We start from the raw sequence: 15,135 nt of genomic DNA, 5'->3' as shown, positions 1-15,135 counted from the left end.
AATGTTTGTAGCTATACTAGTCACAAAAGTGAAAACCTGAAATAATCCAAATGCCCATCCCCAGGAGAATTAATGAATAAAAGGTGGCATATTTCGCAATGGAACACTATCAGATCTCAAACAATTGAATTCCAAGTGATGGAGAACTGTAGGATTCAGGGGGATGGGAATTGGGTGGTATATTATCTTCAAGGTCATAGCTTTTATTTAGGTGGAGTGTTTGAAAATATTTAGTACCTCATCAGACAGAGCGAATTAAATTAAAGGGTCATTTATGGACCAATGATGAAAGTGTGTCATGATTAAGTGTTAGGGGTAGTTAAGTTCTGTGTCCTGAGGTTCAAATGGAGAAAAATACAGGAACTATCTTTTTGCATACATTCATATATGTGCAAATATAAACCGTTTCTGAAAGCAGAATTTTTAGCCAAAGGGTATTTGAATTTTAAATGTCGAGAGGTACTGCCCAATACTCTACAGAGGTTGAGCTTATTTATACTTTCTCCAGCAATACATGAAAATATCTTTTAACTCACGCTTCTGTTAATACAGAATGTTCCCATTTGTCTGGAATTCCCCGGTGTGATAGATGAAACGTATCTCATTGAAATTATTGTGCATTTGTTATTGCTGAGAAATATAATCTTTTATTTAAGATCTGTTTGTATTTCATTCTCTGTAAAATATTTACAATCTTATTCAGTTTTTTGTTTTTTGTACAATTTTTGGGGGGTTGTTTCTTACTGATGTTTAGATCATTACATACTAAGGAGAATAACCTTTCTTTTATGGCAATATTGCAAATCCTTTTCCTCATTTGTTTTTGTCTTTTCACCTTGAGTTGTCTTTAGCCATGTAGGAATTATTTTTGTAGTCAGATTAATCAGTCTCTTTTTATGATATCTGAATTGTATGCTTTACTCAGAAATGAGTTCTCTCAGAGAATATAAAAAAAGTAATTTGCTCCCTTTTAATACTTTTTGTCTCATTTATCATGTTTAAAAATCTGTCCCAGCTGGTATTTCTTGGATTTCGGTGGGAGATGGATACTCCTTTTTCCTCAAATATCTATTTAGTTATCTTCAACATCATTACTGAAAAATGTCCCACTGATTTGAAATGTCATCTTTATTATTTGCTAAAATTCTCCATATATGTGCTTCTATTTTTCAATTTTCCGCCTTGTTTCATTGATCTGTTTGTCTAATCAGCAGTACTACGTTGTTTATCTTAGACACTACTTTAAGGCAAGGGATAGATTTTACTGTTAACTGTGTTTTGTAGATTTTATAGAGTATTCGTGTAACAGGGTTTATTATTTTCACCTTATTTCACATCCTTTTCCCTTTAAGGGACACCTAATTTCTATTCCCATTCACTGTCAAATTGGCCACGTAACTTGCTTTGACCAACAGAGTATAAGTGGGCATTAGGTGCACCGTGTCCTGTCAATGTTCCTAGAGACATTCCAGTCTCTGCAGCTGTCTTGCTCCTTACCTCCAGTTGTGAGAAGGGCATGCCTCAGTTAGGAAGAGAGATTTTGAAGATTTCTTTTGGCAGCAAAGCTTACAGTCTAGTTCACCTGCACAACTTAATAATTTGGTAGCTCCTTCTTGCCTGTTTCTATGGATTCCTTTTCTCTAAAGCTAATTCTCTTTTCTAATATGCTTCTAAATTATATAGCTTACTTTTATGCTGTATAGTTTTTTCAATATGTTTTCATCATGTGCCTTTATCCCCAATTGTTCTTGGCTATGGCAATCTTCAGTTCTAAATTAGTGTTTCCAAAGATTCCAAATAGCTGGTTTATTGCCTCTAAATTTTATCACATGCTAATAATGTAAGTAGATGCAAATTGGGATTCCCGCCCTGCTCCACGCAGGCTTCCTCACACGTGGGTGTCAAGCCTGCCAGACAGGTGTGGGGGGCAGGGGGTGGGTGGTGCCGTGTGGGGGAGGGAACAAGTGGCCTGGTATTTTCCCTCGGCCTCCCCAGAACACAAGTCCACTCACTAATTAGCACCTTTACAGCTGTCAGTGCCCTGAAGGTATAGTTCAGTCGCTTATTTTCTCTAAGTGAAATTCATGTTTCCTTGCCTCCTATGAAATTAATGTCATAAAACAATTAACAGAGATATTCCATTGATTTCCAACCCCACTCCTAACCAACTCCACATTTTCTGGGGAAAATCAGAGGGACAGCCCCATATTTTGTCCTGAACAATCTTTCCACTCCAGCAGTGAGAGCTCTTTGACATGAAGCCATTCTCTCTACCCTTGAAATGAGGGCCCTGCCCACCTGTCCTCCAGCCGTGCCAGGCATGTTTGGCCCCTGCGATGCACAGGGTTTTATCTTGACTGACTACAGTCTAAATTTAATTTGTTTTCAGATTGATGGAGATGACATAAAAAAAGGTAGGGATTCTTTGTCTTGTTAGAAACAAATTTGCATGCTATTAAAAGTTTCAGAATACTTTTTTGGTTAGTATGAATAATCTTGGGCCTGTTGGCTGTCCCTAATATTATTGATTTCAGGCTTCTTTTGCTGTCCCATATTAGATGATAAATTCGTAATGGAAAACAAAGGCATACACATTTTCCCTGCCTGTACCAAAGCATTGTCAGGACAATCTGTAGCTTATATCTATACAGTAATTTCAGATAGCACAATATACATCCTTTAGATATCCAGTGTTGAAATGGCACTTTGTAATTTTGGTAGCTAGAAAATATTAACAAATACACATGGTCTTGAGTGCTATGCAAGCAGCTGGTTCTGCTACTAGTTAAAATGTACTCCAGGTGTGACACCTGTGAAAAGGAAACTGTGAATAACTGAAACTCTACCAAGGAGATGAAAACCTCATGCCACTTGGGATACAGTCACCTTGTGTGATGTGTGTGCATATGTGCTCATGCATGTGCATTGTATGTAACTTCTTTTTACAGCCTTATTAAAGCAATTATGAAAACCCTTAACTGTGCTAAGGGAAATCTTCTTACATATATATATATATATATTTTAATTCATCTTTTTGGCCCATTTGCCACCATTCTTGCCTGTTTTGGAAAGGTTTTGGTTTTTTACAAGGATTTTTCATGACTGCTTCCAAAGATTTCTCAGTCTTTGCGTATGCATGTGTTCAAAGGCTAAATTTTAATGATAATCTTTATCAACACTCATTAACAGAGGTGCTTTTCGTTAACAAGCCCTGTAACCTTTCTCACAATTATTCTCTTGGAAAGAGCTTCTTCTCTGGGTGCCTGGTGATGGGGCTTGGCTGTGAGTCAGAGTGTCTGCTCAGAGGTCTCTGTGTCCTTGGATGTCTACCTTTAAAAAGCACTGAAACAATTTTAAAAGTCCCCAGCTTTTCAGGTGAAGGATAATTTTAGATGGAATTAGAGTAGAAGTTGGCAGACAAATGGGCTGTACCATATGTCCACTGAAACACTACTGAGCCTTTCCTCTGACTCCAGTAGCTTGGAGTTTTACAAGTTGATGATTGTGTATCCGGTCATGATTTCCTTGTCAGTAGATGGTTATGTTTATGGCTATGTGGCTGCAACTGCATCTCAGGCAGTAGTGTGTGTTGCGGGATTTTTTTATTCATGATATGAGGGCTCAAGGCAGATGATGTAACAGGTTCAAAGGGACAGTCAAAATAGTACAAATTTATGCAAGGGAATTTTTTTTCAATTAAAGTACAGTTGATTTATAATGTTGGGTTAGTTTCAGGTGTATAGCACAGTTATTCTGTTGTGTACATACATCCCTTCTTTTTCAGATTCCTTTCCCTTATAGGTTATTACAAAATATTGAGTATGGTTCCCTGTGCTATAGTGTAGGTCCTTGTTGGTTAACTATTTTGTATATGGTAGTGTGTATATGTTAATCCCAACCTCCTAATTTATCCCTCCCCTACCTTTCCCCTTTGGTGACCATAAGTTTGTTTTCTCTATCTATGTCTGTGGGTCTATTTCTGTTTTGTAAATAAGTCCATTTGTATCTTTTTTTTTTTAGATTCCACATATAAAGTGATATCGTATAATATTTGTCTTTCTCTGTCTGGCTTACTTCACTTACTATGATAATCTCTAGGTCAATCCATGTTGCTGCAAGTGGCATTATTCATTCTTTTTTATGGCTGAGTAGTATTCCATTGTATATATGTACCACATCTTCTTTATCCATTCATCTGTCAATGGACATTTAGGTTGTTTTCAGGTCTTGGCCATTGAAAATTGTGCTGCAATGAACACTGGGGTGCATGTATCTTTTTGAATTATAGTTTTCTCTGGATATATGCCCAGGAGTGGGATTGCAGGATCATATGGTAACTCTATTTTTATTAGTTTCTAAGGAACCTCCCTCCTATTTTATTTTGATACCACTTTACACTTTGACCATATTTAAAGGCTTTGCTCTATATGTAGGGCATAGTATTCTTTCACTTTCATTACTGGGGGTTCTCTAGAATATATTCTATGCAAAGACCTTCAAAGAAGCTATTTTTTCTGTGATAACATTGGTCAACATGTAAAGTAGGTTGTCTTAGCTCAGGCTGCCATAACAAAAATGTCATAGACTGGGTAGTTTAAACAACAGACATTTACTTTTCACAGTTCTGGAGACTGGAAGTCCAAGATCAAGATGCTGGCAGATTAGGACTTCCCTGGTGGCACAGTGGTTAAGAATCTGCCTGCCAATGCAGGGGACATGGGTTCTAGCCCTGGTCCAGGAAGATGCCACATGCCGCGGAGCAACTAAGCCCATGTGCCGCAAATACAGAGCCTGTGCTCTGGAGCCCGTGAGCCACAACTAGTGAGCCCACGTGCCACAACTACTGAAACTCGCGTGCCTAGAGCCCGTGCTCCACAAGAAGAGAAGCCACCGCAATGAGAAGCCCGCGCACCGCGATGAAGAGTATCCCCCGCTCGCCGCAACTAGAGAAAGCACGCATGCAGCAACGAAGACCCAACACAGCCATAAATAAATAAATAAATTTTTTAAAAAAATATTAAAGAAAAAAAAGATACTGGCAGGGGCTTCCCTGGTGGTGCAGTGGTTAAGAATCCGCCTGCCAATGCAGGGGACATGGGTTCGAGCCCTGGTTTGGGAAGATCCCACATGCTGCAGAGCAACTAAGCCCATGAGCCACGACTACTGAGCCCATGTGCCACAACTACTGAAGCCCATGCGCCTAGAGCCCATGCTCCTCAACAAGAGAAGTCACCTCAATGAGAAGCCCGCGCACCATGACGAAGACCCAACGCAGCCAAAAATAAAAAAATTAAAAAAAATAAATGAATAAATAAATACCTGGAGTGGTTTCTGTTTTATAAAAAAAAAAAAAAAGACGCTGGCAGATTCAGTATATGGTGTGAGCCCTCTTCCTGGTTCACAGACCGCCAACTTTTTGCTGTGTCCTCACCTGGCAGAAGGGGTGAGGGAGCTCTCTGGGGTCTCTTTTCTAAGGCCACTAATCCCATTCATGAAAGCTCCACCCTCATGGCCTAACCACCTCACAAAAGCCCCACCCCCTAATACCATCACACTGGTGGTTAGGTTTCAACAAATAAATTTGGAGGTATACAAATATTCAGTTTATAGAATAAGGTTTTTCATCAGTAACTGATACTAATAGGGCTTAATATTTTTACTATTTATTAGACTGATACCTCTTTTCAATACAATCTTTAAATGCTTAGTGGGAGATACAACTAAGAATCATGAAGGGTTTTAAAATTTTCCAGTGGAGGGGAATGTTCCAGAATAGGTAGCGCTTTGTGTATTCTGTGTAATTCTCTAGTAGTTTGTGTTTGTTGCAGCACGAAAGAAAACTGCATGGACCTAACAGAAACACTGGTTTGTTGCTTGTTTCTAGCACAGCCTGATGTAGGATGGGGGCGCACTCACCTCCTAAAGGTTACTCTGAGATCCAGGCAGCTTTTGTTTTGTGATGCTGTCACTAAAACACAAGTCTTCCAACATCACAGTAGGCAGGAGAGAGAGCCGGGACAACCCAGTGTCTTTGATGGCCTGGCCTGAAACGGAGCACCTCACTTCCACCCACAAACCGCTGGAGTAGAATCCAGTTTTGTGTCCAAATCAGCTGCGAAGGAGGCAGACAGGATTGGTAATTATTCAGTAAGTCTCTGCTGCATCCTTGTTATGAGCTGAATTATATCCTCACAAAATGCATGTGTTGAAGTCCTAATTCCTAGGAATTTACAAGGTGACTATATTTGGAGATGGGACCTCTAAAAAGGTAATTTAGATTACATGAGGTCATTAGGGTGAGCTGTAATGCAATATGACTGGTGTCCTGACAAGGAGAGGACGCTTGGACTCACAGACACCAGGGATGCTTGTGCAGAGGAAAGACCATGAACAGAGGACCCAAGAATATGGCAGCTGTTTGCAAGCCAAGGAGAGAGGCCTCAGGAGAAACCAAACCTGCCGACACCTTCAGTCTGGACTTCCGTTCTCCGTAACTGAGAAATATGTGTCTGTTGTTTAAGCCCCAATGGATGGTATTTTGTTACGACAGCCCTATCAAACTAATAAGATTCTATAAAAGAAATAACATAAAATTTATAAATTAATTTGGAAAATATGGACTGTTCATCATATTGATTCCTTACCATTTAGAGATTCTCCGTTTATTTAGATCATCTTCTAGAACATTCTCTCTGATTCTATAGTTTTCTTCCTCTAGTCATGCACATGTATTTTAAAGTTTATTTTCTAGGCAGTATTTTTTAATAACTTTTTGTGAATAGGTTATTTTTCATTATGTTTTTCTGACCATTATTTCTGGTATAAAGGGAAGCTATTGATTTTTGTATCATATTTTGTAACTCATATATCCCACTTCTCTCTTATTAGTTCAAATACACTTTCGTTTGTTTTTCTCGAATGTTGCAGGTAAAAAAAAAATCATCCTGATTGTATGGTACGTAATCTATTAAAATGCATTCAGTATAGGTTCCCTATATCTTGCTTGCTTAAAATGCCGAAGAGTGAAAGAGTATATGAGGTTTCCCTTTATGCCTGTTATTTCTACTTTTTAACAAATGTCTTTGCATTACATAATATTTCTATGATAAATATGTGTATATATACATACATATTGCATTATATATTTCTATGGTACATGTTTCTGGGGGGATACATTTTTCCTGTTACATCTTCCTAATGCATGATACCCACTCATGTAAAATCTCTCTTTAACTTTGAATTCTATGTTGTTGTTATTAATGTAGTAATCTTCCTCTTCTTTTGATTATCATGGCTTGACATAGCTTATGAATATCTTACTGTGGCTTTTCTAAGCTGTTTTGGTGGTGTTGTCAACTTATTTTGCAAATGAGATCATTCAGTCTGAGAGTCTTGCCTTGAAAGAGAAGATTTTTTTCCATTTTGTCCAAAGTCTTAACAGATAGTCTATTTCATGTCATCTTCCTGTGCTTTCTTACTCTGTCCTTATTTTTTTTTTTATCATATAGTACACCTCTTGTCTAATATAGAGACTATACATGTTGTCTGTTATAAACTAAAGGTCTGTCTCCCCCCCCAAATTCACACGCTGAAGCCTTAGCCCCCCATGTGTCTGTACTTGGAGTAAAGGAAGTAATTAAGTTTGAATGACATCATAAGGGTGGTGCCCTGATGGGAAAAGGATCCACGTCCTTAGAAGAAGAGACACCAGGAATCCAATTCTCACTCCCCAAGCTTGCACTGAGGACAGGCCCTGTGAGGACATAGTGGGAAGAGCGTTCTCACCAGAAACCGAATCATCCAGAACCTTGATCTTGGACTTCCAGCCTCCAAAACTGTGAGAAAGTACATATCTGTTGTTTAAGTGACTCAGTCTGTGATATTTTGTTATAATAGCCTGAGCAGACTATTATATTATGTTTATATGATCTTCAGTTAATGTTACCTATTTCAGAAACATTTTGGAAGCTATATTTTCTAATGAGCAGAAAAAAAAAAAAAACCCTTAGTAATTACAAACAAAAACAAAACTCTGTTGACACCCTCGTGAAAAACAGGACAATTATTACATCTATTTCTTTTAAGATAGTACTAGCTTTTACTAATTATTCTGAAATTTTGGATGAATGTTCTTATTTCAGATGAGATATCCGTCAATATGTAAACATTAAGATATTTGCATTCTGGTTTATAACTGAATTAGAATTTATTCAGAAAAATGGTATGTTTAAATGCTATTTTGTGCTCTTCATCAAGCCTTCTATACTTCAGCTGAATGACAAAACTTAACCGACACTGATAATGATCAGATCTGTGATTACAGACTATGATAGTCCCTTGGGGCTTTGTCTGGGTTCATAGAGGGGCACCGACTGATGGTCAGTATGCAAAGCTTTCCCCTGGACCCAGTCCTAAAGCAGCAGGTTTGTGCTGTAATGCACCCACGGCCGCTGATACATGGAAACTTTACAAACACAGAGAAAGGGAGAAAAGGGACCAAGTGGCAGAAGCATCGAAAAGGAAGCTGTGTTCTAGGAGACCATGAGCCTTCTCAGGACCCAGGGTATTGGAGAGAAAATCCTGGGCTCTGGGAGAAGAGAGCTCAGTTATGCTGTTTTCTGGGAATATGTGGCATTCACCAGGGCAGGATCCAGCCCTAAGCAATTGTGTTACTTACAGAACCAAGGCATTTACTGTCTCTCCTTAGCAAAGTCCTTCCTCTCATTCAAGGAAAACCAAATCCTTTCTCCCTGGGCCCTTCTCCCATTTCCTGTGTAAGCAAATGTTCTGGACTAACACACACGGGTTTTCCTACTTGGAGGGAAAGGAAGATGGGGTCTCAGTTCTCTGCCCCGGTGACAGGGGCAGTCGATGTATCTGGTCGGTTATTTTCTAGTTACACACATTTGCCACTTCTTTTCTTTGGGGTTCCCTGGTGGGATTTATCTCTTCGTAGGCTACAGTGCTTACAAATGCCACCCCTCAAAGGGAGGTTAGGAGACTTACTTTCTAAGCCTCCTGTCACCTTCAAGCATGAATTTTGCAGGAAGTTCCCTAAGTTGAACATGAACTCTAGCCCCATGTTTGGTACAAATTGGTCCTTGATAAATATTTGTTGAATGAATTACTGAATATAGGATTTTAAGTCATCAACTTTTTCCAGTATAATTCTGGAAGGCTATTTGATGTTAGGAAGAAGACATCTGACTTCAACTCTTTTGGATTTGCTCTAATTTTTTAAATTTAATGTCTGTAATTCTTTTCTCTCGCTTCAAGGGAACACTTTCATTTGATGGAATCTAAATGTTTATTTTTTAAAAATAATTTTACTGCTGTTCAGAATGCTCTTTAACTAGGAGAGTCAAGTCTTTGGCCCCAGGAATTATTTTTCTACTATGATTTTAGTGTTCCTTCTATTTGCGGTGCTCTGTGTTTTTTTCCAAGAACACAGATTAGATGTAGTTTCATGCCCCTTATACCCATTTTATACCTTCTCTCGGATTTTGTTTACCTCTTTGTCTTTCTTGCTCATGAAAACTGGGGAGTTTCTCAAGCTTGTCACCCATGCTAGTAATTCAATTTTCTGCAGTTACTTCTGTTCATTACCAGTTCTAATGCAGGTTAAATTTCTATAATCAAACTTTCTTCTATTATATACAAACCATTCCTTTTTTCATTTGACTCACCTTTAATTTGTGCTTGTTGCTTGGTCATATTTCTTTTGGAATCTGCCTGTGGTTTAACAATCTAGTATTTCATACATGATTTTTCAACAAATGTCTTACCGTCTATTGATATTATAAAGCATACCCTTCTGAAATACCTTTCTACTTTCGGCAGTAAAATAATTTTCCTCCTCTTTCTTGTGCTGTGGCCTCCTTTCTTTTTGTCTTTTGTTATAGAATCTTTTGTTAGAACTATCATTTTTCCTGTTTATTTATGTTTAAGTCATGTAAATTTTATCCAGGTCTGGTACTTCACTTATAAAGAGAGCAGATCAATTCTTTTTTTTTTTTTTTAATGAATTAATTTATCTTTGGCTGCGTTAGGTCTTTGTTGCTGTGCACAGGCTTTCTCTAGTTGTGGCGAGCAGAGGCTACTCTTCATTGTGATACGTGGGCTTCTCATTGTGGTGGCTTCTCTTGTTGTGGAGCACGGGCTCTAGGCTTGCGGGCTTCAGTAGTTGTGGCACGTGGGCTCAGTAGTTGTGGCTCGCGGGCTCTAGAGCTCAGTCTCAGTAGTTGTGGCACACAGGCTTAGTTGCTCTGCGGCATGTGGGATGTTCCCGGACCAGAGCTCGAACCCGTGTTCCCTGCGTTGGCAGGCGGATTCTTAACCACTGCACCACCAGGGAAGTCCCTGAGAGCAGATCAATTCTTATGGCATCTCTTTTATTACTGCATGTTCTTAGTGACCTACTCTTTGACTTCAAAAATATGTTTAAAACTACCAGGAGAAGAATTTCCATCTAGTCCCAGGCCTTTAAAGGTCTACTGAGCTCCTAGGTGTCTACACCCTGGCTGAAAACAACTAAACTGTTTGTTGTACTTTTCTTGTGGTTAGGGGATTAAGTAAAACATCCTATCATTAAATTAAAATGCAGTTGTGAAAAATACTTGGATTCTTTTTGACCAATTAGTCAATTAGCTATTCAGTCAAAGAGCTATGTGAGTTCAGGCTGTATAGAAAGAAAATTTATTTGAAGAAATTGCCCTGAGATTATTCAGGGTCATTCTTCAGTGTGAATGTTAATACAGCTGGGTAAACTTTATGGTAAATAATTAAAATTCTATGGCATAGCTTCCCAGAATACAGAATACCCACAAGTCCAGAAAGTATAGTTGTGGCTTAAATTGAATAAAATATCAGTATCATTATTCTTTTTTATTTATCAAGAAGAAAATATATCTGGGAATATTACAATTTTATAGCATAACAGGAAAATTTGCATGGAATTTATATCCATGTTTGTATCTGTTTCTCTGATTGCTAACTACATCTATATCTATCCTTTTTTTTTTTTTTTTTTTTTTTTTTTGTCTGCGTTGGGTCTTCATTGCTGTGCACGGGCTTTCTCTAGTTGCGGCGAGCGGGGGGCTACTCTTCATTGCACAGCACGGCTCTAGGCATGCAGGCTTCAGTAGTTGTGGCATGTGGGCTCAGTAATTGTGGCTCATGGGCTCTAGAGCACAGGCTCAGTAGTTGTGGTGCACGGGCTTAGCTGCTCCGCGGCATGTGGGATCTTCCCGGACCAGGGCTTGAACCCGTGTCCCCCGCGTTGGTGGGCGGATTCTTAACCACTGCACCACCAGGGAAGCCCCATCTATATCTATCCTTAAAGGCTGACAAAATATCGGTCTGGGGTTTTGTGAGTTCTAAACTCACCACATTCTGTAACATTTTGTTAGAGCAGTGTTGCCAGATAAAATAAAGAACCACCATTTAAATTTGAATTTCATATAAATAATGGATAATTTTATCATAAGTGTACCCCAAATGTCACATGGGACATACTTACACTAAAAAAATTCTTCATTGTTCATTGGAAATTCAGATTCAACTATATATCCTATATTTTTATTTGCCAAGTACAACCACCTTATATTAGAATTATTTTAAAAGTCATCCATTTAAAATGCAGCTTATAAAATTTATTTAAATATTTTATTATGGAATTAGAATAATGAGATTTCATTTTTTCAAATCTTATTTTGAAACAAGAAAATAGGATTTCTAATGGAGAAACCCACTGACCTTTGAATTAAAGCAAGATACCATGAATGGGCAATAATCTTCTATGATGGCATTCTCAATGAAATGCATTTTATGAAATAAAAATTGTATTAAACAAGATTTTTCTCCATCAGCACTTACCTTCATTTTCTTTGAAATATTTATGTATTCTATATTTTTGTTTCTATTCTCTACGTATATGATTTTAATATACATAGGTTGCATCTCTTTGTTGATGCTAATTTTATGAGTTTACTTAAACAATAGAAAGAGGAGGTTTGGTGACATTTAAAGCCTCTATTAATGCATTCAGCAGCATGTATTGGGCCTCACTGAATACCAGTCATTGTGTTAGCTGCTTAGGATATAACTGTAGACCATTCCTTTCCCGTTCTCAAGGACCTGATGGTCTGGTAGGGAAAAGTGACATGGACATAGTTATTTTCAGTGTGGTTAGACATTAACAAGGCGAACAGAGCATTGAAGCAGGACAGAGGGAGAAGTAAAAACTTCAAGGAGGGGACAATTGAAAACACGCATTTTATGGATGGTGGGGCTGGGGAGATTACGAAAGATGTGAGAAGGCGTAAGATGAACAAACACCACGGCGCATGCGAGGAACCCTGCCTTCTTTGCCAAGGCTGGAGCAGGGGTGTCAGGGGTGCGGCGGGGCTGCAGCTCAGGAGGGTCTGTCCTGAGATGAGGATGGAGAGAGAGGCGGGGTCTGATCTTGGAAGGCGGAGGGCCAGGCTGTGGAGTTTGGGACTTTATGCTGTGGGCTGGTGGGAAGGCACTGGAGTATTTAAATAAGGGGTGTCACAACCAGTGTGTGTTTTAAACATTTAACTCTGCCGATCGATCGTGGTGTATGGATTAGCAGGGGCCATGAATGGAGGCGGGTTCTTGCCTCGGCTCACGCTACAGGCGGGCAGCTTGACCCGAAGCAACCTGCAGGGGCGTGAAGAGGCCGTTTGTGGGGAGGGGTTTGAGGTGGAAGGATGTGTTGACCACTGGATTTAAGGACATGGTGGAGTCTAGGTTTTTGGTGTGGATTACTAGGGGTGTGTGGCAGGTCCTCTGCACCCATTAACACTGCATGTTATGTGAGTGGTACCCACTGGAGTTTGAAGAGCCCTATACAGCTGTACATAGTGGCCCTGAATTTGATTGACACAATTCAGAATAAGGAAAACACGAGAAAAAGAGGTTTGGCAGCAGGTAATAAATTCAGGTTTTGGACTTGGTAGCCGCGTGTGTCAGTCGTATAAACAAAATACCATTTTTGGAGTACATCATTGTGTTTGATGTCTGATGCTCTTGCAGCTGGTTGGCGCCTCCTTGGTAGATCTACACAGCATTGCCCAGGTCGCAGATGGTTATACGGGTCTGAACAGGAGAACAGATAGTGCAAACAGCCTAAACACACAGGATGATGAACGTGCGTCCGTACAGCCTTGGCGTCTTCCTGCGTCCATGGAGGGCTTCACGAGTCAGTCATCGCCTTGACTCAACTCAAAGTCCATCTTGGAATCATTCTCACCTCAGCCTTATAGGAAGCCTATTTTTTTGTAACTAAGTGAAAAATCAAAATGTTTCAGGTACATTTTGCAGTAGACTGGTACATGATAATCCATCTTCAAAACAGTGTATTTCTAAGTTTCTTATTGCTTCATATTGTCAAGAAAGTTCAACTCCACCCGTGAACTCTTTTCAGTAAAGTAGAATTTACTGTCCATCGTATGACTGCTTTTGTCAGCACGTTATGAGTAATAGTTATTATTTAGACAATGTGCTCAAAATTCTGTGATGTGAACATTAATCAATTTTTAAAAGTAACACATTTCTTCATTTTTTTTTTTTAAACAGTGTCAGTTTAAATTTATTTATTTTTATTTATTTATGGCTGTGTTGGGTCTTCGTTTCCAGGTGAGGGCTTTCTCTAGTTGTGGCAAGCGGGGGCCACTCTTCATCGCGGTGCGCGGGCCTCTCACTATCACGGCCTCTCTTGTTGCGGAGCACAGGCTCCAGACACGCAGGCTCAGTAGTTGTGGCTCACGGGCCCAGTTGCTCCGCGGCACGTGGGATCTTCCCAGACCAGGGCTCGAACCCGTGTGCCCTGCATTGGCAGGCAGATTCTCAACCACTGCGCCACCAGGGAAGCCCTCTTTTTGTTTTTTTAAAGAACTTCCAAGGATAATAGTTACGTAGCTTCAGGAGTTTAGAAACATTTGAATTTCCATCTGATAGGAGAAGAATATGATAACGTCATGAAAACATGCTCATAACGGACTCCTTAGAATTCTCCCGAGTAGTACTCTTTATAAAGTGACTGTCTGGGACAGAGTAGAAGGAGAGAATGGTGACTCCAGGGCTATTTTCAAATTTCGTATAACTGTGTCTGTAAGATAACATATTAAATCCCTCATAAGGCAAGAAAAGGAAGAGCAGTCCTTGCTTAGGGTGAGTACATTACCCTGATTCTCTGAACCAGACCTACATTAGGTCCCTTGTGTCTCTTGAGGACAGAGAAGCCTATGCTCATGTAGCTAAGATTGTCACCCGACAGATCTTAGCCTTAAGATAGATCACAAGACGATCATGATTCTGGAGGATTCATTTATATGAAAAAAATCCCATCATTGACTCAAGGTCAAAATTTATTTTGTGACAAGCATAAGAACAGGGCAATGTACACTGAATTTAGTCACAGAACTAAAGAACTTCCAGTATGTCAAAAATTATCATGACAAAGTATGCTGACCTCTAAATAATGCTTCATATGATTCATGGTGCTTTCACTTGAGTCATACAGCTATGCGATGAGATATTATTATTAATATCTACCTTTTACAGATGTGAAAAAGGTAACTCACTTAGTGATCTAGGGACATCAATCAAGAGATTTGATGTACAAATTCATTTGCCTTTAATGTCTTTATCACTTGCACTTCAAATACATACACACAGATATGCATATATACACATAGATTCATGTACATAGATACAGGTGTGTGCGCGGATGGGTGGATGGAGGGGATGTGGATGGGTAAGTCGATGGATAGATGAGCAGGTAGGTGAATAGGTGGGTGGGTGGGTGGATGGACAGATATGTCACAAATCACTGGAAGTTGCCTTTTTGCACTGGCTCTTTCATTGTCACATATTACATAGAATGAGGGAAGAAGAGGTGTGTGACTTGTTTTTTCACTCTCTTAATGGTGTTTTTTGATGAAGAGAATTTCTTAAATTGATGTTGTCAGTACTTTTATTTATGTTTAGTGTTCATGTATACTGTTGAAGAAAATTTTGGCATTCATCAGATCACTTCTACATTTAAGTCTAGAATTCCCTTGGAAATTATTTTTCACATAGTGTGAGGTATAGGAGTCAAAGTTAGTTTTT

Source organism: Balaenoptera borealis (genome assembly GCF_965194805.1).
Source record: "Balaenoptera borealis genome assembly, chromosome: 21".
Lineage (NCBI taxonomy): Eukaryota > Metazoa > Chordata > Mammalia > Artiodactyla > Balaenopteridae > Balaenoptera > Balaenoptera borealis.
Note: the sequence above shows the minus strand (reverse complement) of the source record.